Consider the following 23632-nt stretch of genomic DNA (forward strand, 5'->3'; position numbering starts at 1 on the left):
TGTCGCCGCTCCCTGGCATCTTGAGGACATTATAGCCATGGTGTGTCACTACCATGAACTTGGCGAGAGTCGGGTACCCAAGGATCGTGTTGTATGGCAGGTGGATGTGCGTGACATCAAAGACGATGATCTCATTGTGGTAGTTCTTGCGCTCGCCGAAGGTGAATGGCAGACGTACCTAACCAATGGGCACGGTGGACCCTTCCTAACTCCTGAGAAGGGCTTGGTCGACATGAGTTGTTCGTACGGCGGCTGGAGTGTCTCGAAGGTCTCAACCGAGAGGAAGTTGAGCCCCTCTCCACTGTCGAGAAGGGTCTTGGTGACAATGACGTTGATGATGGTCGGGGTGCACATCATGGGGAGCTTGCCGGCCATGAACGAGCACCTCAGATGATCACTTGGGTCGAAGGTGGTGGTGGTCTGGGACCAGTTAAGGGGGCTCATCGCTTTTGGCTTCGGGAGAGCGGCATTCACCTCCCAGGAAAACTGCTTGAAGGCACGGTTCGAGGCCGGGGTTTGGGTGCCGCCCAGGATGGAGGCCACTGTCCTGACCTCCTGGAAGCCCCAGCCCCATCAGTCTGCCTGTCTTCATCCCTCCTTATGGCTAATGGAGGCAGCGGGGGTAGCCCAGCCTCACGAGGTTGACCGCGTCCTTGCCCCTCCTGAAGGTTGTTGTGCGAGCAGTCGTCCTGAGCCTGGTAACGCCAGCGGTCCTCCTGAGACTGGCCGCGCCAATGGTCTTCATGAGGCTGTTCATGCCACCCCTCACGCGGCTCACGGTCATCCCAACGGCCTCCACAGTGACCACCGCCAAGCGCGGGGCCTCTGTCTCCCCGTCCGGGGCGCGTGCTGAAGTGCTCGGCACAGACTAGTTGGAGCTCATGGCACTCGGAGGTATCATGGCCGATGGTGCCGTGGAAGATGCACGTTGGCCCCACTCCTGACGGACGCTCTCCCCTCGGTCGTACTTCGCGTGAGGCTCGACTGCAAGCACCGTCGGAGCCTTGCGCTTCGTCTCCTTGGCCTCTGTCTTCTTCTCTTCTAGTTCCACCGCCTGAGGCCCGGGGAGCGACAATCGACCTTCTTCAGCCCTGGCGCACTTTGTTTGCCAGGTTGAACATCTCCAGTGCTGTGCTCATTTCATCACTCATGGCAAGGTCCTCCTTCATCTTGAGGTCGGTTACTCCGTCGGAGATGGCCGAGATGACGGCCTCGCCCGACGCCTTGGGGATCTTGAGGCGCATGGCCGTGAAGCGTTGTATGAACTTGTGCAGGGTCTCCCCCTCCTGCTGCTTGATGCGTCGCAGGTCGTTCATGGTGGGAGCGTGGTCACGGCTGCCCTAGAAGTTGGCGATGAAGCATTCACGTAGATCATCCCAGGAGGTGATGGACGCCCTTGGGGGGTTGAGGAGCCAAGAGAGCGCGCCGCCCTTGAGCGCCATGGGGAACCAGCATGCCATGACCTTCTCGCCCCCTCCTACCACCCTGATACTCAGCATACAGAGTTGCAGGAACTCGGCCGACTCCAGGGTACCGTCGTAGCGCGAGAGTAGGTCGGGCTTGAACTTGCAGGGCCACATAGTTGGGTAGAGCTCAGGGGCGATGGTGAGGCACACCACTGGCCCAACGGTTGCAACGCGCACGGGGGCGACCTGGTCTTGTTGCTCCAAGGGTTTCCTTCGAGCAGGGCACGCTTGCAGCGCGGGGTTTGCAATGCTGGGAGAGGGCATGCATCGGCCATGGCCGCGGAACCACCCGATAGCTTGCTTCATCTCCTGGCCTCGCCCTGGGTTCGCGAGGCCGGTCACGGGGACGGGCTTCCTGCTTGGGCTCGGGGTGCGCGCCACACGGCGGAGGTGGGGTGGCGCGTCTTGCTCATCGTTGTTTGCCAGGGACGGTTGGGGTCAAAACGAGCAGGAGAGCGCTGCGAGATCACCGATAGCGGCGACGAGCTCCTCGATGCGCTGGAGCTAGTCGTTGTGGCGGTCAGGGGCGGGCCGATAGCGGAGCAGCTTGGCGGCCATGCGGCATCTCCAGTCGGGCGCGCGAGGACGACCCGGAAGCCCGGATGAGTGATAGAGTGGCGGTGCGGCCGTCGGGCTGCTCAGTAGCCGGCTGGGAGGAACCTTGTTGTTCTTGAGCGTCGGGGCCTGTGGCGGTGTTCACCATGGGCGATGGTGACCGGCGCGCGCCGGCGGGGCCCACGGGCGCCGTCTGAGCAACACGGGTGGTGTGCCGTTCTGCGAGAACGTGGGCCATCGGAGCGGCGAAGCTTGGTGAAGGCGGAGCTTGGAGGAAACCTTGACACACCCCCTATCTGGCGTGCCAAATGTCAGATTTCGGGTACCGCAAAACCCTAAAGATTCGAACTCACGGGCGTGTACGAAGATCTCTCATGGGCTCGCCCCACCTAACTCGCTACTCGATGAGGATGGCAGAGAACTCAATCGATGGTAAGGAAGACACAGAACACGGTAGTTTACCCAGGTTCTTGTTGTTGAGAAGCGTAATACCCTACTCCTGCTTTAGTGGATTTCCTCTCGTGGAGGTTGGTGGATGAACTAGTACAATGTTCGAGGGCCACCGGAGGCTGGGTGGCCTTTGTGTGGTGCCAGTGGGTGAATGAATCAATCTCGTGCCCCCTATAAAGTAACCAACTCTCTCTATATATAGTGGCGGCTCCGGTCCTCTTCCCTTATAGTTTCGCGGGAAGGGATCCCACAATGGCCAATTTTGAAGGGGAACAGGGGAACATGCTCCCCTATCCAAAGGTAGTCTTCGCGTGCAAAGTGGCTGCCAGCGATGCAGGGACGGGTCCAGGAATGACGCATGTCCTACTGGCGGGCGGCGATGGCCTTGTTGCACCAGAAAGGAAACCTTTTGAAGATGCCTTGGGAACCCCGGTACGTCCTTGCCCCCTTTGCACTAAAGGGGAAACTACTCCGTCCTGCTGTTTCCTTCTCGTCTGTCCTTCCTCCATGTCATCCTTGACTCCTGAGTCCGGGTCTCGCCTCGGAATATTCGCCGCTATTGAGGGGTCCTGATGAGGCCCCCTGTGGGTCTTGGTGATGTTCCTCCTCGCGAGGACCTTGCCTTGAGTGGTGCCACGCTCGATCTTGCTAGCTTGATGAAGTGGGCCAGCCCTGGGCCACAGGCACGCAGGTCTGGGTACCCCCATTCCGAGAACGCTGACAATGACACCAGGGTAAGTTTCAAGAATTTTAGACGCGTTTTGGATTTATGGAGATTTGAAATCCAAGTTTCTCAATGTTAGTGGCCTCTCCACGACTCCGAGATGTTTTTAATCCATTCACGTTCATCGCATGGGACCTAACAAAGGAACCCAAGGACACAAGTATGTTTTTCCAACCCATTTTGGTGACATGGAGCATGTGCTTTTAGTTCAAATTTGAATTATGCACATTAAATTCCTAGAAACTTAATTAGTATAGTATACAAAAGGCCAAACGAGCCACGAATAATTTAAAGCAGTTCTATAAGCCCGCGTGGAGCATGTGCATGTGTAAGCATGTGTAAGCACATGTTGTGCTAGCTCGAGCTTCCTTCTTTCATAAGTTATCCAATTTGTATTGAAATGGTGTTCTATCCAAACACACTTCTCCCGCCACTCCCCAATCGGTCTCCTGCCACTCCCCCAATCGGTTTCTCGCTGAGGTAACAGCCCCATCGTCACCTGCTAGACGAGGAGGATGAGATGGAGCAGGCTAGAGAGCAAGCAAAAGTGACATCGCACCATCGAGCATGATAAAGACGTCATCATCATCCCATGCAGGCGTCGGCAGGCGGCACCATGCCACCATCGCACACGGTTTCTAGTACTACCAGAAATGTCTGTGATACGTAGTTGGTCCCACGAGGTGCCCATCGGGGCAGGCCTAGTAAATGATAGGACGCGACCCTTACGAGCAAGTTGCAGCTATCTAGCCCCTAACCCAGTCGAATGGAACTTGAAAGTTCAACGTGCTTTGGATGGAATAGTCCAAGGATGGATGATCAGGTGGGAAGTGATAGATCTCAAGGTTCATTTAGGCGGTGTGATACAATCACTACATGCATTTATCAATGAAAGGCTAAATAAATCTTGAGATCCTTGTTTTGAAAATATCCATGATTTTCTTTTATTGTTTTGAAAATGTCAAGGATCGATGGTGTATGTGTGTGTGTGTCAACCCATGCCTGTGTGTGGCGTTCTGTTCGAGGACAAACCTATCGATGGGCCCTTAGGGTCTGTCATGCCTTTTACTGACAACGCTGGAATGCCAAGGATGGGTGACGATGTGTGTGTGTGTGGGTATGCGTGTGCGTGTATGCCATTACTACACTGTGTGGTTTCTGATGGCAAACATATTGGTGGGCCCATAGGGCCTGTCATTCCCTTAACTGACAATGCTGGAATGCCAAGGATGGGTGACGATGTGTGTCTGTGTGTGTGGGTGTATGAACCCATGCCTGCATGTGTGTGGACCATATGCATTTGTTGTGCGGATTTCAAAGACCCACCTATTAGTGGGCCCTTAGAGTCTGTCATCCCTTTAACTGACCATGCTGGAATGCCAAGTATCGATAACGTGTCTGTGTGAACCCATGCATGCATGTGTGTGTGGACCATATGCTTCTGTTGTGCGGTTTTCAACAACACACCTATCGGTGGGCCCCTATAGTCTGTCATCCCTTTAACTGAGAATCCTGGACCACCAAGGATCGATGACGTGTGTGTGTGTGTGTGTGTGAACCCATGCATGCATGTGTCTGTGTGGATCGTATGCCTCTGTTGTGCGATTTTCAATGACACGTCTATCGATGCCCCCCTAGAGTTTGTCATCCCTTTGATTGACCATGTTGGAAGGCCAAGGATCAATCGATGACGATGTGTGTGTGTGTGTGTGTGTGTGTGTTGATCTTGCATGCATGCCTCCATTGTGTGGTTTTCGACAACACGTCTATCGATGGGCCTCTATATAGGGTATATACATCCATTTGACTGATAACGCTAGAACGCCACCCTATAGCTATGTGTCATGTGCGTGCGTGGGTGTGGGTGGGGGTGGAGGGAGGGGTACAATATATACGTCCATAACCTAGGTATAGTAAACATATAACCAATCTTAAGGGCGGTATGCCCAGTTTTCTCACCTAAGTGCATGCACATCATAGTGTTGTTCCTTCAACATAGTGTTGTGCATTGTGTATTTAGACACCGGACCACACACTTTTCCTATATACATTTGGCCACATGCAGGGTGATGGTGTTCTTCTAACCCCGCTCAAGCGATCTTCGATGACGTGCCAACTCGTGGGACCGCACAGTCTAAATATCCCTCTTGATCGACAACAATATGTGATGGTTTGATCAAATTAAGGTATAAATTATGTTGGTTGTCTTATGACAAGTGAGGCATGGATAAATGTGTGGCTAAGTTTGAGCCAGGTCATGTGATCATAGTATCCCCTCCTCTGACACATACTATAGGGCCAATACCCTGCGCTTATGTCATGAACCCTTTTCTGTCACACTACACACTTTTAGGCATGCACATATGCATTATGTGCCACATCAAAGTTGTGCATTGGGAATTTAAACATTACAATACACCATCTTCGTACACGCGCACAAACAAACACACACACACACACATATATATATATATATACTTTATCCATTCCTATGTACAAGTCTTTTTAGAGATTTCACAACAACTACATACATATATTATGTGTATATATACATACTTCATAGTGTGGACTCACTTATTTTGCTCCGTATGTAGTGTGTAGTGGAATGTCTAAAAAGACTTATATTTAGGAACAGAGGGAGTATATATTTGGGCCACTTGCGGGCATGGTTGTGTTTTTACCCTCTCTCACGTTTCTTTGTTACCGTTTACCCCAGAAGATGTTATTATCTAAATAGCAAACGAATCTGATGAAACAATCGTATGCGATTTTATCCCCAACAGACGTGAGTGTGCTACTCTAACCGTGTATGATGTGTGTACACTGCAAAATCAGCTCTGTGCAATGGTGGCAACCGGAATCGTCAGCTAGTCCAAAGGGGTAATGTGCACAGTAAAAACCTAAACCCCACAGTGGCCTATAAAAGATCCCACCGCCAACGGCTAACAGCTATTTTTTCCATCGATAGCTCGCCACGACCACCACATACACCAAATGGAACTGCTGCTCAACCATGGGGATGTGTATGGCGTCATCCTGATAGTGTTGGACGACGACGTGATAGAGGATTCCAACGTGTTGGCCGCCATGGCGGGCAACGGCAAACAGCCAGCTGCCGTAGTCGCCCACGACGGATAGAGGATTCCGACGCCCTAGCCTTCATGTCAGTCAATGGTCAAACGCCATCTGTCGTGGCCAACGATGATGACGACCCCAAGTTTTAGCATCGGATACATATGGGCATTGCTTTTTCCGTCCGGAATCGGGCCTTGATGCGTTCCTGCACGACAAGGATGGCCGCCATCTCAGGGTTGGTGTGGAACAGTATATCGCATGTGCGGATGCCAAATGCAACGTGGCTAGGGATCTGAAGCGGAAGAAACTACAGGAGACCACAAAGAGAAAGAGGGTGATGAAGAACTCAGATACAGCTGGAAAAAAGAGTCGAGAGCAGGACCAGAAGGCGACAGAGCAGGCTGATGCATGCCTCTCACCCGTGTTGGAGGCCAGTGCAGGCCTTGCAGCTGGGGCAGCAGCCCTCGCAACAGCGGCCACGGCGACTGAGGGAGTCCGGGATTAAGGGGACCTCTGGCGGTAGGGTTGTTGTTCATGGGCCGACCTAATGGGCCACATTATTAAAAACCAAACTGCATGACGACTTAGTATTGAAGAAGGAAAGTTCTGAAGACTGGCATATCATCCAAGTTTAGTAGTCTAGGTTGGCGCCTTTACCCCCGAATCAGGGTCGGTTGTATGTAACCCTAGGGACCCTAGTGTCTATATAAACCACAGTGTTTCATCCACATAGGCAGGTTGATGGATCTAGGGTTTAGGTCGTTCAATCTCAAGGTAGATCAACTTTGTAATCCTCATACTCCATCTATATAATCAAGCAGGATGTAGGGTGTTACCTCCACCAGAGGGCCCGAACCTGGGTAAAACACTGTCCCCTTTGTCTCCTACATCCCATCGATCCAAGGTCCACAGTTCGGGACCCCCTACCCAAGATCCTCCGGTTTTGACACAAACATTGGTGCTTTCACTGAGAGTTCCGATGTGGGACCGCCATAAGGATTGATGGCATTCTTATTCATAAGCGACGAATCTACAACGGGGGCATCTTCATCCCCGAGCAGGTTCTCATGTTTGGCAGCTTCACGCTGTGCGCCGACCCTACGAGCGGCCTTGGCCAGATTGGATGTCTCATCCCTGATCGTAAGATAGGGTTCGGGAACCTCGAGTTACCCACCAATTCATGAGGCAATCTTTTCCCTGCTAAGGTCACGGTTTTGCCCGATGAACTCCAAAATCCCAAGGCCTTGACTTGAGGTCTCTTGTACGGCCATGACCTCGGCTCCCTCTTCGAAGAATTGGCTTCAAGCCCGGACCCGACCTCTACGCACGGATGACAATATACGACCATGGCCGAACTCACTCCCCCCGCAGAATCTACGAAGTTCATCTCCAAAAATCATCAAGAGATCAATCTGGACATCCTCTCAATGTTAAACGAGGCGCTCGACTAGATCCAACCGCTGAAATCGCGGATGGACTAGACCCGAGAAATACTCGGACCGATCCGGAGACGGATTACGAGGACTTTTTCAGCCCACCCACCACCCACGTGGTAGCCACCATGGAACACTTAACTGACGTGCTGGATTACGCCTCCGAGGAGGTCGAAGACAAAGATTACGCGGCCGATGACCCCGCCAATGTAAACACCGGGCGATGGATGATACGTCCCAAACATATCTATAATTCTTGTTTCCTCCATGCTCTTTTGGGTGACATTGTATATGTTTTGCTACATTTTCATACCATTTTACACTTATTTGGACTAACCTATTAACTCAGTGCACCTAGTGCCAGTTTCTGTCTTCTAATGTCTTTTAATTGCACGGACTTTACCCCAATTTTCAGAGCCCCAAAAATCACGAGAAAATATATTAAAATCAGCATGACAGAAGCTTCACAAAGCACCAAGGTGGGCCAGAGGGGAGCTAGGCCTCACCCAGGCAGCCACCTGGCGAGGGCCCCCTCCTGGCCGCGCCACCAGGTCGCCTAGGTGGAGGGTCCACCCCCTGGCGCCCCCTTTGGCCTATATTTAACCCTTGGACGGAAAACCCTAAAGATATATCCAGGATCATGAATTTCTCCACCATTCCACCGTTGTAGCGCTTCCGAGATCGTGAGCGCCAGAAGACCTGTTCCCGGCACCCCGCCGGACGGAGGATTGACTTCCAGGAGCTTCTCCACCACCATGGACACTTCCCGGACGTGCCATGAGTAGTCCTCCTTGGACCATGAGTCCATGACCAGTAGCTATTTATATGTCTTCTCTCCAATCTTGTGCTTCAATGCTTAACCCTGCTGAGCTTCCCTACATGATCAAGGCATCTATGTAATTTACCTGTTGTTGCTAAGCTGAGTTTGCTGGGATCCGATGGATTATGAGATTACGTTCAGATTGTGATGAGTTATATATTTGTTTCTCCTTTTATATTATGTTCTTTAGTAATTCATGCATGTTCTCCGTTGCTTTTTATTGCTTTGGTCAAGTAGTAGATTGTAACTCCAAGAGGGAGTGTTATGCATGATTGTGGGTTCATGCCCCCTAATGTCTAGCTTGAGTGACAGAAACGTGAGACTAGGGGATGTGTTGTTGCCACCAGGGAGAAAACAACCGTGCTTGTGACCACGGTTGCAAGGATTGTTTACCTTACGCAAAGTTCATTAATGCAGTTGTCCGTTGCTTTGAGTTTACACTTGGGGTGGGGCTCGTAACTTAATACCAGCGAGATGTTCTTCATAGATATCTCAAGGTGGATGATTAGAGAGTAGATGCTAATGGATAAACGGTCTACTTGTCTTGGCATACTGCCCATTACTTTTGAGCCTCTAACTTTCTTGTAGCATGATTAGCTTTGCGGTGCATTTATAATTCTGTCAATTGCCCACCTGTAATTTGTTTACCCAGCATAGTTTTTTATCGTCTTTTGCGAGAGAGACATCACTAGTGAACACCATGGGACTCTGGTCCATATTAGCACCATTTTTTACACCTCCACCATTTACTGTTTTTATTTCCTTTTTCGTTGCAATCACCATCGCTATTCCCGCTTGTGTTTTGATCCATTGCAAACTACAAGGCCGGAGAGATTGACAACCTCTGTGAACTCGTTGGGAGAAAAGTTATTTGTTGTGTGTGCAGGTCCATGTCTTCTGCTAGCGCGAGAGCAGCTGACACCTACTTGTTGATCCTCGGAGTCCTCCTGGTTCGATAAACCTTACAGTCCCCGTGTAAAGGAAATCTGCTGCTAACTACATCTCCACCTTCCACTTGGGGTAACCAACGAGGGGCGAGAAGTATATCCATCAACTCGTCATCAAGCAAATTTCGGGCGTCGTTGCCGGGGACTCCAGTCTTCAAGATAGGGGAGTTGCACACTATCTTTTACCTTTGCTTTTTAGTCTTGTTACTTTGCTTTCTAGTTTTTGCTTTACAGTCTTATACCAAAAACCACAAAAAAATTAGTTGATTTTCTTTTAGTTGTCCTTACTGCTTAGTCCAGCATGTTAGGGTTTGATGCTTTGAGGGAATCTGAGGTCCTAGATTTGCATCAAAGGAATGGTGAAAATATGAAGAACGCTTGGGATAGAATTTCTGAAGCACATAAAAGAATTATGCCTTGGATGCCTATCAAAATTGTGCTTAGAAATTTTTATCATGGTGTTTTTATATGGTGTAAACACTCTCTTGATATTATAGCTGAAGGATATTTTGTAGAGTGTGATGAGGCTAGAGCTCTTGATATTATACATGGTCTATCTAATTACCTTGTTTATGATCGTGGATTTGACACTATTATAGATAGACTTGCTACCATTGAAAGAAGAATAGATGCTCTAGACTTAAGAGAAAGAGAGAACCCCATGGTTGATAAGAAAAAGATTTTGAAAATAGATGATGACTGGGAGCCTTTTGTTAGAATTAGCATCTCTAACCAAGACTTCCTTGCTTATTGTGATATTGGATCCATGGTTTCTACAATGCAAAAGTTGTTTATGATTCTCTAAGCCTTTTAAGAATGGACAATTTTTCATCTTATCATGAACATGCTAATGGGGATATTTCTGAAATCCAGGGAAAGGTAAAAGATGTCCAGGTTACATTCTCTAAAACGAATGCAACGGTTGATTTCTTCATCATGAAGCCAAACCAAGGAAACATAGTGCTTGGAAGGGACTTCCTCCGGACCATGAAAAGCTTCATTGATATAAGTAAAGGACACATACACTTACATCGGAAAGCGAAAGGTACGTACTCGTTCCCTAGGAAAAATAAGGATGAACTTGTTGAGGATCTGTTTGAAGGTTTTGATGATTCCAATGACTTTGGTGAATTTTGATCCTTCTTTTTGCATCATGCCTAGATCAAAGGCATAAAATAAAGCGTTTGTTGGGAGGCAACCCAATTTTTTTTTACTTTTAGTTTTAGTGGTCTTGATGCTTGTTACTATTGTAGCAACATCATTGAATCTTTATTTTCAAGCTTTGTGCCATGTTTTAGCCTCCGATTGCGAGAAAGTTCAAAAGTTCTGACATGTTGTCCAGAAACAGATTATATCTTCTTGACGGAAAAATTCGCCAAAAATCACGAGATCATCTTTTTTATCTGAATTGTTTTGACAGTATGCTCTATATAATTGTCTTTCTCGCATGTGTTCTGAGTTTTTTTACTTGAGTTGCAGAAGTGCCCCAAAAATTATTTACTACCCGTTGTTCTGTTTTTCCCAGATTCTTCCCTGTTTTGTGTTTTCATTGTTTTGCAAATCTTAAGCTTACTTTTTCTTTGCAAAAACCTTTTGGCAATCTTGAGAAACAGTAGCTCTTCCTAAAAATATTTATGTCCAGTAGAGAAAAATTATTTTATTATGGGCACCAACCACTCTAATGAGCTTATGATTAGTTTTATATGAACGGAGTTTTCAAGTATGCGATGGAAGATGATGAAACAATATCCAGGAGTGTCAAGCTCTCAAGCTTGGGGATGCCCCCATGCACCACCAAGAAATATTCAAGGAGACTCAAGCGTCTAAGCTTGGGTATGCCCCCGTGCCTTCCCCTCTCCATCAACAATCATCAGTTCGCCCTCCCCCATGCTATATTTTTATCACTTCATATGTTATGTGCAATGCTTGGAGCATCCCGCTCTTTACTTTTTAGTTTTTTTTAATTTTTCTTGCTGTTCATAACAAGTTGGACACCTAGCCTTCTTTGTTTGGGAGAGAAACACGCTCCACTCCACCCTAGAACACAACACAGGTTTTCATGCTTATCTTTTTGTGTGTTCTTTATCTTTTCATAGCTGTTGTCATGCTTAGCTCTTAGTTTTCACGCTTTATGTTTTTAAGAGCTTTTATTTAGGTTGCTTTTGGAAATCTCTTGAGTTATCATGCTTATCTTGTTTAGAGAGTTGGCTTGTTGCACTTAGTTGTGTGTCTTGCATGAGTAGGTAATTGAGGTTGCTATTTAAGCATAGTAGTAACTTGTAATAGTTTTGAGGTATTGATTTGAGTAATGTTTGGACTATTGGTGTCAAGAGCTTGAGCCTATTAGTGTTAGGTATGGTATTTTGGGAAATCTGTGTGTATTTTAAAAAACTAAAAAAAATAGTTGAGAACTCTAGCTACTATGGGTCGAGGATGCTCAAGGATATATAGAGTACCCTCACATTATTATGGGTCGAGGATGCTCAAGGATAACCAAACCCCCAAACACTCTTCTTCGGGGTACTTGTCTCTTTGTGAATCTCCTGACTAGATAGAGAGTTACCGATAATAAGTTCATGTGTTCTTTCGACTAATGCGAGTATTCGATTGTTGGCACTTCCACCATCCATATTTTGCTAGCCTCTTCGGTTCCGTGCATTGACCTTTCTCATCTTGAGAGTTGGTGCAAACTTCGCCGGTGCATCCAAACCCTTGGCATGATACGCTCTGTCATCATAAGCCTCATTATATCCTTCCTCAAAACAGCCACCATACCTACCTATTAAGGCATTTCCATAGCCTTTCCGAGATACATTGCCATGCAACATCCACCATCTCATGACTTGATCTTCATGTCATACATGCTTTTGCTTGATCGAGGAGCCGCATGCTAGTTGGGCCTTGCCCTCATTATTGCTACATGACGCGCTAGTTTCATTGCATATCCTGCTACACTGGCAGAGGCTTACATTTGCATACATCATGATAGTTTTCATTTGTCTTTATGTTGAGTACTTCTTATAAAGTGTGAAGATCTTATTTTTATTCTTATAAAATATAGAGTGTTGACCTTAAGTGAGGGAAAGATCCCAAAGAGGACAAATTAAAAGATACCAAAAGAGGACACATGAAAACATCCCAAAGAGGATAAATGAGAGATAAATAGAAAGAGCCAAAGAGGCCAAAAAAATAGAAAAAAAAGAAAGAAAGAAAAAAAAAGAAGGGGCAACACTACTATTCCTTTTGAAAGATCCACACTCGTACTCCATTGTTATATTTGTACTCCTTAGAGATTATCATTCATGCATAACTATGTGGGGACCCTTAGACTATAGAACATGGTTTGCATACTCCAATGACGAGCCTCCTGAAATGAGCTCTAGGTCTTCATGAGAAAAAGTTGGATGCACCCTCACTAGTTTCATTAGAGAGCATACCTTAGCTCATATGTGCATTCGTTACATGGCAATCCCTACTCCTCAATCATATCTATCATTTGGCTTTCTCTCGCCTATGGTTGTCCTCATTGAGGTGATACTTTCACACCTTTTTGTCTTCCTTCCCCGTCATTATTCTATTTGCCATCCTAAGTGCCAACATATCTTGCTTATGCTCATCCATTGCATGAGTGCTCAACGTCGAAAGGAAGAGGATCATTTTGACTTGTGCGTCACTAGTGGTCTGGGGTTGAGTCAAAATAAGATTCCGAAGGAGAAAAAGTGTGAGGTTTAGTAGATTGAATTCTCAATTCAAAAAAATTATGATCTCATCCCATCTCCCATTTCTTGCATGCAAACACCATCTGGAAACATTTGAGTCATGGATAGCGAGAGCTCTTGCACCTTTATGTTCTTACTTTGCTAAATTCAATACTAGATATAGACTCTTTCTTGTTATTGTCTTGACTTGAATTGCATATCTTACTTGCTTTACTTTGAAGTTGTTATATGTGTGTTACCATGTCACCACAGAAATTATTTGTGTTATCATTTACCTACTCGAGGACGAGCAGGAATTAAGCTTGGGGATGTTGATACGTCCCAAACGTATCTATAATTTATGTTTGTTCCATGCTCTTTTGGGTGACATTGTTATATGTTTTCCTACAATTTTATATATTTTTACGCATATTTGGACTAACCTACTAACTCAGTGCACCGAGTGCCAGTTTCTGTCTGCTGATGTCTTTTAATTGCAGAGACTTTACCCCAATTTTGAGAGCCCCAGAAATCCCAAGAAAAATATATAAAAATCAGCATGACAGAAGCTTCACAAAGCACCAAGGTGGGCTAGATGGGAGCCGGGCCTCACCCAGGCGGCTACCTGGCGAGGCCCCCCTCCTGGCCGCGTCACGAGGTCGCCTAGGTGGAGGGTCCACCCCCTGGCACCCCCTTTTGGCCTATATTTACCCCTCAGACGGAAAACCCTAAATATATGTCCGGAATCACGAATTTCTCCACCGTAGCGCTTCCGAGATCGGGAGCGCCAGAAGACCTCTTCCCGGCACCCTGTCGGAGGGAGGATTGACCTCCAAGAGTTTCTCCACCACCACAGACGCTTCTCGGACGTGCCGTGAGTAGTCCTTCTTGGACCATGAGTCCATGACCAGTAGCTATGTGATGTCTTCTCTCCAATCTTGTGCTTCAATGCTTAACCCTTGTGAGCTGCCCTACATGATCAAGGCATCTATGAAATTTATCTATTGTTGCTATGCTGAGTTTGCTGGGATCCGATGGATTATTAGATTATGTTCAGATTGTGATGAGTTATATATTTGGTTAGCCTTTTATATTATTTTCTTGAGTAATTCATGCATGTTCTCCATTGCTTTTTATTGCTTTGTCCGAGTAGTAGATTGTAACTCCAAGAGGAAGCGTTATGCATGAGTGTGGGTTCATGCCCCCTGATGTCTAGCTTGAGTGACAGAAACATGATACTAGGGGATGTGCTGTTGCCACCATGGAGAAAACAACGGTGATTGTGACCACGGTTGCAAGGATTGTTTACCTTACGCAAAGTTCGCTAATGCAGTTGTCCGTTGCTTTGAGTTTACACTTTGGGTGGGGCTCGTAACATTATACCAGCGAGATGTTCTGGATAGGTATCTCAAGGTGGATGATTTGAGAGTAGATGCTGATGGATAAACGGTCTACTTCTCTTGGCATACTTCCCATTACTTTTGAGCCTCTAACTTTCTTGTAGCATGATTAACATTGCGGTGCATTTATAATTCTGTCAATTGCCGAGCTGTAATTTGTTTAGCCAACATAGTTTTTTATCGTCTTTCGGGAGAGAGACATCACTAGTGAACACCATGGGACTCTGGTCCATATTAGCACCATTTTTTACACCTCCACCATTTATTGTTTTTATTTCCTTTTCCGTTGCAATCACCATCGCTATTCCCGCTTGTGTTTTCATCCTTTGCAAACTACAAGGCCAGAGAGATTGACAACCTCTCTGAACTCGTTGGGAGAAAAGTTATTTGTTGTGTGTGCAGATCCACGTCTTCTGCTAGCGCTAGAGCAGTTGATACCTACTTGTTGATCCTCGGAGTCCTCCTGGTTCGATAAACCTTAAAGTGCTCGTGTAAGGGAAATCTGCTGCTGACCACATCTCCACCTTCCACTTGGGGTAACCAATGAGGGGCGAGAAGTATATCCATGAACTCGTCATCAATGGACCACCACCTCCACCTACAACGTCTACATGGTAGACACGCCTAACGGCAATGGTGACTATACCCCCATTCCACAAAACAACGATAAGTATGGGGACAATCCATGAAAGTGTCGAAAGAAACGCAAACAATCCAAGGCGAAAAAGGGAAGGGGGACCATACAGGGCACCAGGGAGAACACGGCCCAACAGGACATTGGTAACCTAGGAGCTCCCGAGCAACCACCAGAGGATACGAACAAGCCCAAGGGCTAGTCCGATCCCGACGACCCCGACGATTCAGACGATGGTATTTACCTCCCCCCCCCACCCAGACGATGTGGAGGACAACTTGGAGATCGAGAACTTCATAGTTCTCGTGGACCCTGAAGGTCAGGAACGATTCAGGTAGCAGCTCATAGCTACCACCCACAACCTCTAAGTGAAGCAACAATGGATTTAAGTCGAACAAGAAACCATCAACAATAAATGGACAAAAGTATTGGTAGCTGAAGAAGGATATAGCACCGAGTGGTCGGTGCAAAACAAAAGCTACCCAAAGCAGCGCCTACTACCTCAGTTCGATGACCAGGCCCCAGAACTCGTGTCCCAAGGCACGCACAGTACGACGAGTCCGATCGTACACCTCGAGCGCGCGTCAGAGTGGCCGGAGAAGTCAAGTATAGACCCGAGCCTCCCCGCAGGAAAGGAAAGGAACACATACATCCAAGATGCAAATATGACCTACGTCATGACGTAGATAGTAGAATAGGTCACAATAGATCCATCTATGGATCCAGAAGGCAATCTCCCACTCGATGGGATGGAGACCAACCTCGGCGCACCCATAGCAACAGAGATAAGGAATCATACCGGGCACAACCAACAGTCGATATTCACCACAGTATAGCCCTGGTCGGAGGTACCGCTCACCCACTATGCTTCACAGATGAGGTCATGCAACACCAATTCCCGGAAGGGTTTAAACCCGTAAACAGAAAGCAATACAACGGCAGCACGGATCACGCCGTGTGGATAGAAGATTTCCCTCTCCCCATCCATTTGGCCAAGTGAGATGACCTCCATGCCATCAAGTACCTGCCCCTAAAGCTAAAAGGGCCAGCACGGCACTAGCTCAATAGCTTACCCGAAGATTCTATCAGAAGTTGGGAAGAGCTCGAGGAATCCTTCCTATCTAATTTTCAGGGAACCTACGTCCGACCCCCAAACTCCTATGACCTTAGAAACGTCATCCAAAAGGAGGGCGAGTTGGCCAGAGAATTATGGAATAGGTTCCTGACCAGAAAGAACCAGACAGTGGACTAACCGGATGCCGAAGCAATAGCCTCATTCAGACATAACATCCAGGACGAATGGCTGGCTCGCCAGCTCGGACAGGACAGGCCGAGAACAATGTCCGCTCTCACTTCCCTCATGACCCGCTTTTGTGCGGGTGAGCACAATTGGCTAGCTCGGCGCAGCCATAATGCGGTCGATAGTGCTACCTCTCAAGTTCGAAATGGGAACGACAAGCCAAGGCGAAACAAAAGCAAATGTCGTCACAGTAATGGTGACGCCAAGTACACGACCGTTAATGCCGGCTTCCGTAGTTCGAAATTGGGACATCGGAAAAATCCCTTCAAATGGAACATGGATGGACCGACTCCATTAGACAAAATTATGGAGAGCCCTACCAGATCCATGGCACCCAAGACAAGCCCGCCACCCACACCAACCGTAACTGTTGGATGTTTAAGCAGGCCAGCAAAATAGTAGCCGAAAAACAAAGCACGGGCCAACGAAGCAAGGACGATGAAGAGCTGTGCGGTCCGAGCACTGGGGGCAAGAAATAGTTCCCCCTAGAAGTAAAATGCATGAACATGATATAGGTCACTCACATACCAAAGAAGGAAAGTAAGCGAGCCCTTAGGGAGGTCTACGCCGTAGAGCCCATAGCCCCAAAGTGTAACCCATGGTCGGCTTGCCCGACCTTTGATCATATGGACCACCTAACTAGTATCCATCATGGAGGGTCAGCCGCCCTTGTCCTAGACCCCATCATGGATGGGTATCACCTCACCAGAGTCTTTATGGATGGAGGAAGTAGCCTTAATCTGATTTACTCAGATATGGTGAAAAAGATGGGTATAGACCCATCAAGAATTAAACCCAGCAAGACTACGTTTCAAGGAGTAATCCGAGGTGTTGAAGCTTATTGCTCGGGCATGGTAACGCTGGAGGCTATGTTTGGCTCACCCGACAACTTCCGAAGCGAAGACTTAATCTTCGATATCGTCCCTTTCCGTAGCATGTACCATGCTCTACTCGGCCGCATAGCGTTCGCCCGCTTCGATGATGTGCCTCATTACGCTTACCTAAAGCTCAAGATTCCCAGACCCAGAGGTTTTATCGCCGTCAATGGCAATACAGAGCGATCTCCCCGGACCGAGGAGCACATAGCAGCCTTTGCAGCCGAATGCCAATACAATGTCGAAACATCAAGCAGCAAAGCTCGTCATCGAGGCACGACAAGCGGGCAAGCGAGCCCAAGCTCAAATGAATCCTCTCGAGGAGTAGCCAGCCAAAACAAATAGGGATATGCTCCCCACGGCATAGCCCGGTCACCCTTCAGGTATTTCCCTCGTAGACACAATTTCATTCTCAAAATACCATGGCCAGCTGTGGGGATCGACCAACAAGAACCATATGTTCGGCTCGATCGAACTATGTATCGCATATCTTTACACACCAGAACGAGATGTCGTTAAGGATATCTCGAGTGTCAAGCTCACCTATAGCACGACAGCTTCTCAATACCACCTATTCAAGGTCCGCCTGCCGACAATAAAGCAACCTTTAACGGACATTACCCCCACCTTCCTAAGAAGCACAGCTGACGTCAAGTCACCAATGATAGGCCATGGATAAAAGGCCGCCTTTAAATATGACGATCCAAACAATAGTTCCCTTGTAACAGCTCCCTTGGCGCCATGGATTATAATAAATATTATTCATATACCTTTTTTACAGCATCTTTACATTTATATGCTTTTTGTTCATCCGCGCTGAAGGGCGGATTTATTGGAAAGGTAACAAATGTGGTCGATTAATTGACCTGGGGCTAGGATAAAGCACCGCCCCGAGCAATATCCCACCACTGCCTTTTTCAGTGTTTGGTTTCTTGGATATTGCTTTATATGCATCAGTTCCGAATTATGTCTTGGGTCAATAGTTGGGTTAGCCCGCTCGTGTGCTTAACCCCTTATGTTCTAGTTCGGCTAAAGGGGTAAAGGTAGAACCACTGTGATTGTATTATCGGCTGGCCTGGCTAAAAATACCTTAGTGGAAAAAGACGAAGACTAATTGTCATAATAAGCGAAAACCGGTCTGGAATCCGAGCTAAAAACCAAAGACCCATGGAGGTTTTATTCCGTGTTATACAGAGAGGTTTGTACCTTTGCAAACCAGGTGGTAACTATTTGAAAAAATCGGTTCATCCAATTACTACACGAAACTAGGGGCCCCCACATTCAAAGATTCTAAGGCCAAATGAAAGCACTAAAGCCGAACAGTCCTATTGCCTCGTTTCCTTCACACACTACCGCCTCCGCGCACCAATACATTGGCTAAGATTTTGCAGTGCGGATGTCAAAACACCCCTTGTAGTTTCTACATGGTGGCTGACGCCAACGACTGGAAACTTTTAGATTAAACGGCCAAAACAGGAGTCAAAAATTAATTCAAAAGTGCATTACATCAGGACAAGTTTCATAATCATGAGTTGTTCCAAGGCACACTACTATACCCCTACTCATAAATTACATCTTTGGGACATTAGGTTTTGATGGACCGAGTACCCTTCGTCGCGGCAGAGAAATATAGCTCTTGCCACTGATGTTCCTTCCCACGAGGCGGAGGCGCAGTTGCCATCGTCAGGGGCTTTACTCCTGGCCAGTGCATCATGGTCCTCGCAAAGGCCATAGGATCTCCCTCTATGCACACAAAGCGCTTCAGGACCTCGAGGTGGAGCACGACATCGCACAACTTTTGCACTAAGCCGAAATAACTGCTCGACAGAGGCTCGGTAGGCCATAACCGGATGCACGGGTCCTTCATGACTGGTTCCGCCATCCTGTGAAGCTCCATTACCTGCTTCATTTGATTAACAAGAAGGAGGTTGTCATGTGGAGCTTCAAACTGCGCCCAGAAAAGCCTTTGCTCGGCGTCCCCGTCATGGACCGTGTAGTGCTTGGCCGCGTCTGCTACACTCTGCATGAGGTCCGTAAAGGCACCCGGGCAATGCCATAGCCGTGTAATAAAGGCAAACCTGTTTCCACCAAAATCATTTTGCAGTAAGTATGTCTTACCATCCGCAATCTTCTTTACCTGGATCACTTCCTCTTCGAAGAAGCACCTCTCTACCGGCTACAATTTGAGCGCGGAGGACAGTTGGAGAGCTCGGTCGCCTGTTCCTCAAACTTTAGTTCCAAGGCCTCGTGTTTAGAACTCGCATCTTGCAGCTCCTACTGGACCTTGGTCACTCTAGCCTTGTGCCCGTCGCTCTCGATATTCAACGAGTCCAGCTCGGCGACGGTTTTCTCCGCCACCATCTTCTGAGCAACGGCCTCCTGCTTGGCCTTCTCCAATTCAGCCCGGAGTTTCTCCAACTCCAGGTCCATGGCTACTGACATAATAGGAATCACGATGTCATGTATAAATGTCAGACAATACTTAACTATTCAAGTACTACAAAAGTATCGGTGGCATGCGTTAAGCTTACCTTTCTTCTCGTCTAGCCGACTATTAAGTCGGCTAAGCCACTCATCGAGAACCTAGAGTTTCCAGTTCAGCTTCGCTAGTTCTAGGGTGTTAGTAGCCACAGCCCAGGATGAAGCCTCCAACAACCAGATAAGGTTTTATAAGCATCTGTGTCAACGGGATTGGGTTATTCGGCCGAAGTCCCTACTGAGCGGTAATAGTTCATGGGTCCCCCAAAACCGATTTTGCTCAAAGATGGTCAATTATCTCGAGCCACGGGCAAGCTTCTCAACTCACCCATGGCTCGGGGGGCTATCATACCTATAAGTAATAAAAAACCATATAAATAGAAATAAACACTAATTGTTTCACCTCGAAGCCTGTCAACAGACTACTGAAGGCTCCCTTCAGCCCGCTATCAACGAACTGAATCCTTTGCAGAATCGCACCCATCACTACTGGAAATCAGTTTTTTGTCGTCTGCCAAATCTTTGTCGTCTGCTAGCTGATGGAAAAGGGTGTCTTTGCCGTCAGCTCCCATAAAGCGGACGGCAAAGAAGGTCTTTGCCAACAGTCAATTCTTTGCCGTCAGCCGCAGACGGCAACGATGAGAAAAGCAGACGGCAAAGCTTTGGGCTGGGCCCATCTGGCCGGGGAAAGCTTAGGTCAAACTACTCCCCTTATTTGCCGTCTGCTGGCAGACGGCAAAGAGTTCAGAGGCAGATGACAAAGAGTATAGACCCTTTGTCGTCCGCCAGTAGACGACAAAGTTCATGAATCTACTAACGGTCGTCCCGCCCCCACCCCGTCCCTCTCTCTCTCTCAAACGGCCACTCTCTCTCTCTCCTCCCCCGACACCCACCGCCGCCACCGCCGTCGCCCGGCCACCCCCGGTGCCCCACATCCCCGCCGCCGCCGCCCCACCGCCCCCGGCACCGCCCCGGTGCCCCAGAACCCCCCGGCGCCGCCCCGCAGCCCCAACGCCCCCGGCGCCGTCCCTGTCGGTGAGCCTCCACACACCCCTGCATTTATACTTTAGTATATTCAGAGGCGGAGGATGGAATTTTTTTAAGGTGTGGCAAACTGTCAACTAAACAAACTTGATGCCACCTGAAAAATTGATGCATGATGTATTTTTTCCATCTACACCCTCTGTTGGGGAGGTATTTTTGGGCCTCGAAGATGCAAAAGAAATTTATTTTTTGTATATACATCTTCTATTGAAGATGCTGTTAAACCTAACATTGAGTTTCATCGTGTTGATAGTCATCCAGTACTCTTATTTATGACATGGGAGTTCCATCAGGAACGAGGTGTGGAAAGAATGTCGATCCGTTGTATGCTTCCGATCTTACTTATGTGCTTCCATCTAGCTTTTCATGAATGAATCCATCTAATGTGGTTTAAAACTAACAAGAGGTATATATTTAGGTATTTCTGTGAAGAAAAAGTATATGCTTATATATATAAAATTTTGTGACAAATCATGGTGTGGCACCTTTGTTTTTGTTTTAACTACAAATGTTTTTGGCTATCAAACTACTTTTCCGCTATCCAATTTTGTTCGTGCAAAAATTTCTTGTGTTATATGTAGGTGTATAGTTTTTATGTTAAATAGAAAGTACTAAAGTTATCTATCCTACCTCCACCAGACTACAAGTTTCTTTGTGTATCAATATGAGAAATATAAGATGTAGTCATTCTTTAGGTTATTTGGGTTAGGCTCTTGGACTACATCATGGCCACAATGAAGTTTTATTTATTTTCCTACAATTTACCCGTAGCAACGCACGGGCATTCTACTAGTAGGGGTAATTTCAATACTAGGCCATATCTTGGTAATGTTCCTAATGGTCATGGAAATTCTTATAGTAATTCTTGTGGAAATCCTTCTACAAATTCTAATAGGATACTTTCTAATCTTGAGAACACGATTAAGGAATTCATTAATTCTCAAAAAGTTATCAATACTATCTAATTTTTTATGTTGTACTAATTTCTCTTAATCTTTATCATGGCAGGTCAGCATGTGTTGAAACATGGTGGGCGTGGGTCAAGATCGCTCGACAGGTTCTTCTTCGGCGGCCCGCACGAGGGGTGGTACTTCCATTCCACCCCTATCTCTCCGTAGAGCCTTCGAAGACAGTCTAACGACACCACCCGCGGGTGCTTCTTCGTCGGCGGCATTGCCCACTGGGAGAGGTGCTGGTCAGGGAGGGAAGAAGGGGAAGGTTACAGGGAGAGGTGGTGGCCGCGGAAGAAGTAGGCGGACTGTTGCGTCGTCCTCGCCACCACCACCAGCTCATTCACCCGAGCACATGACTACTATGGTGGACCCGTTTGAGGAGGAGGCTACGGGGACTCCGGTCGAGGAGACTCGGGTGGACGGGCATTCGGCCCATGAGACTCCGGTCCAGGATCAGCCTCGGGTCGAGGAGCCTTCGGCCCACGAGACTCAGGTTCATGAGGCTACGTCCTAGGAGACTCCTGCCACACACGCTTCGGCTGGGTGGAGAGGTCCGGATGGGGTGCCTGACCGGATCGGTCCGAGGTGCCGGATTGGACCGAGGTGTCAGATTGGACCGAGGGTCCGGGTGATTGTTCGTCTGATGGCGGGGATGAGTTTACGGATAGTGAGGGTGATGTGCACGTGGATGGGGCCACCGTGTACAAGCGTGGTAGTACACGCCTCCCGGTCGTGCCGGCTACCCCTGAGCAAAGGCCGGTGATTAAGCCTGAAGGGGATAGGTAAGTACATTTACACATTTTTTAGCTTTTGCCTTCAAGTTTCTTCAAATATCTAATGCGTTGACCTTATCATACTACAGGGGATGGGCACACCCTCGTGGAGTCCGCAAGCCGAACAGTTTCCTGGGTGTGCTTTGTCGAACAAATTTTCTGGGGTTTGTCACGTTGCCTAGTGAGGGTCAGGTTCCAACACTAGAATTTTCCTGGGAGCACTACCAGGCTGCGGAGGCCCCACCGGAGGAAATTATAGATGGTGTCTTGTGCCACACGAGCTCCTGTCCTGAGATAACGCCTAGGCCATGGCCAGTCGATCTTGCCATCGAGGTTAGTTGTACGGACTCAGAAAACTTTCATCCATTCCATTATGTGTGTGACCATCGATCATTACTGTGGTAACGAGGAATGGTGTTGCAGGCTGCTCTTCAGAAAGAGAGAGTGGCAAGCCAGGCTTCTCTTCACGAGAGGGACCGGACCTCGGCACGAATGATTGAGGAGAAGAGGGCCCGGAATGGCGCGGGTCAACGGGCCCTGTACGAGCTTTTTGTGGTAAGTTTTTTTCACATTAGCCAAATCATGTCTCTAATGTCTGTTTCATTACTAACTAATACGAGCGACTCGTCACAGTCTGTGCGAGAAGAGCGGTCAAGTCCCTCCGCTGATGCCCGTCTTCTCTGTGATTGGCACGGTGAGTTTCATTTGAATGGTCATTATAAACTAGTATTAACAATTGAGTGTCATCATGCTAAGTGAGACATTGCAAAATATCTTCTCTGCAGAATAACTCTCGAGCGGCATCGCACGACACTTCTCCAAGGCAACCGTCTCCAAACGAAACTATCGCGAGCAACCCTGGTGATTCTACTCCTTGATAACCACGACGGTAAGTTTTCTCTAGTTTCTTTTTGACATAATTAGATAATTTAACTCCTACTCCTCTAAAATGACATATTTAACCCAAGTTAGCTCCAAAACGACATATAGTTAGCTTGGCCTCAACC

This window comes from Hordeum vulgare, chromosome 3H, assembly GCF_904849725.1.
Source record: "Hordeum vulgare subsp. vulgare chromosome 3H, MorexV3_pseudomolecules_assembly, whole genome shotgun sequence".
In the NCBI taxonomy this organism is placed as follows: Eukaryota; Viridiplantae; Streptophyta; class Magnoliopsida; order Poales; family Poaceae; genus Hordeum; species Hordeum vulgare.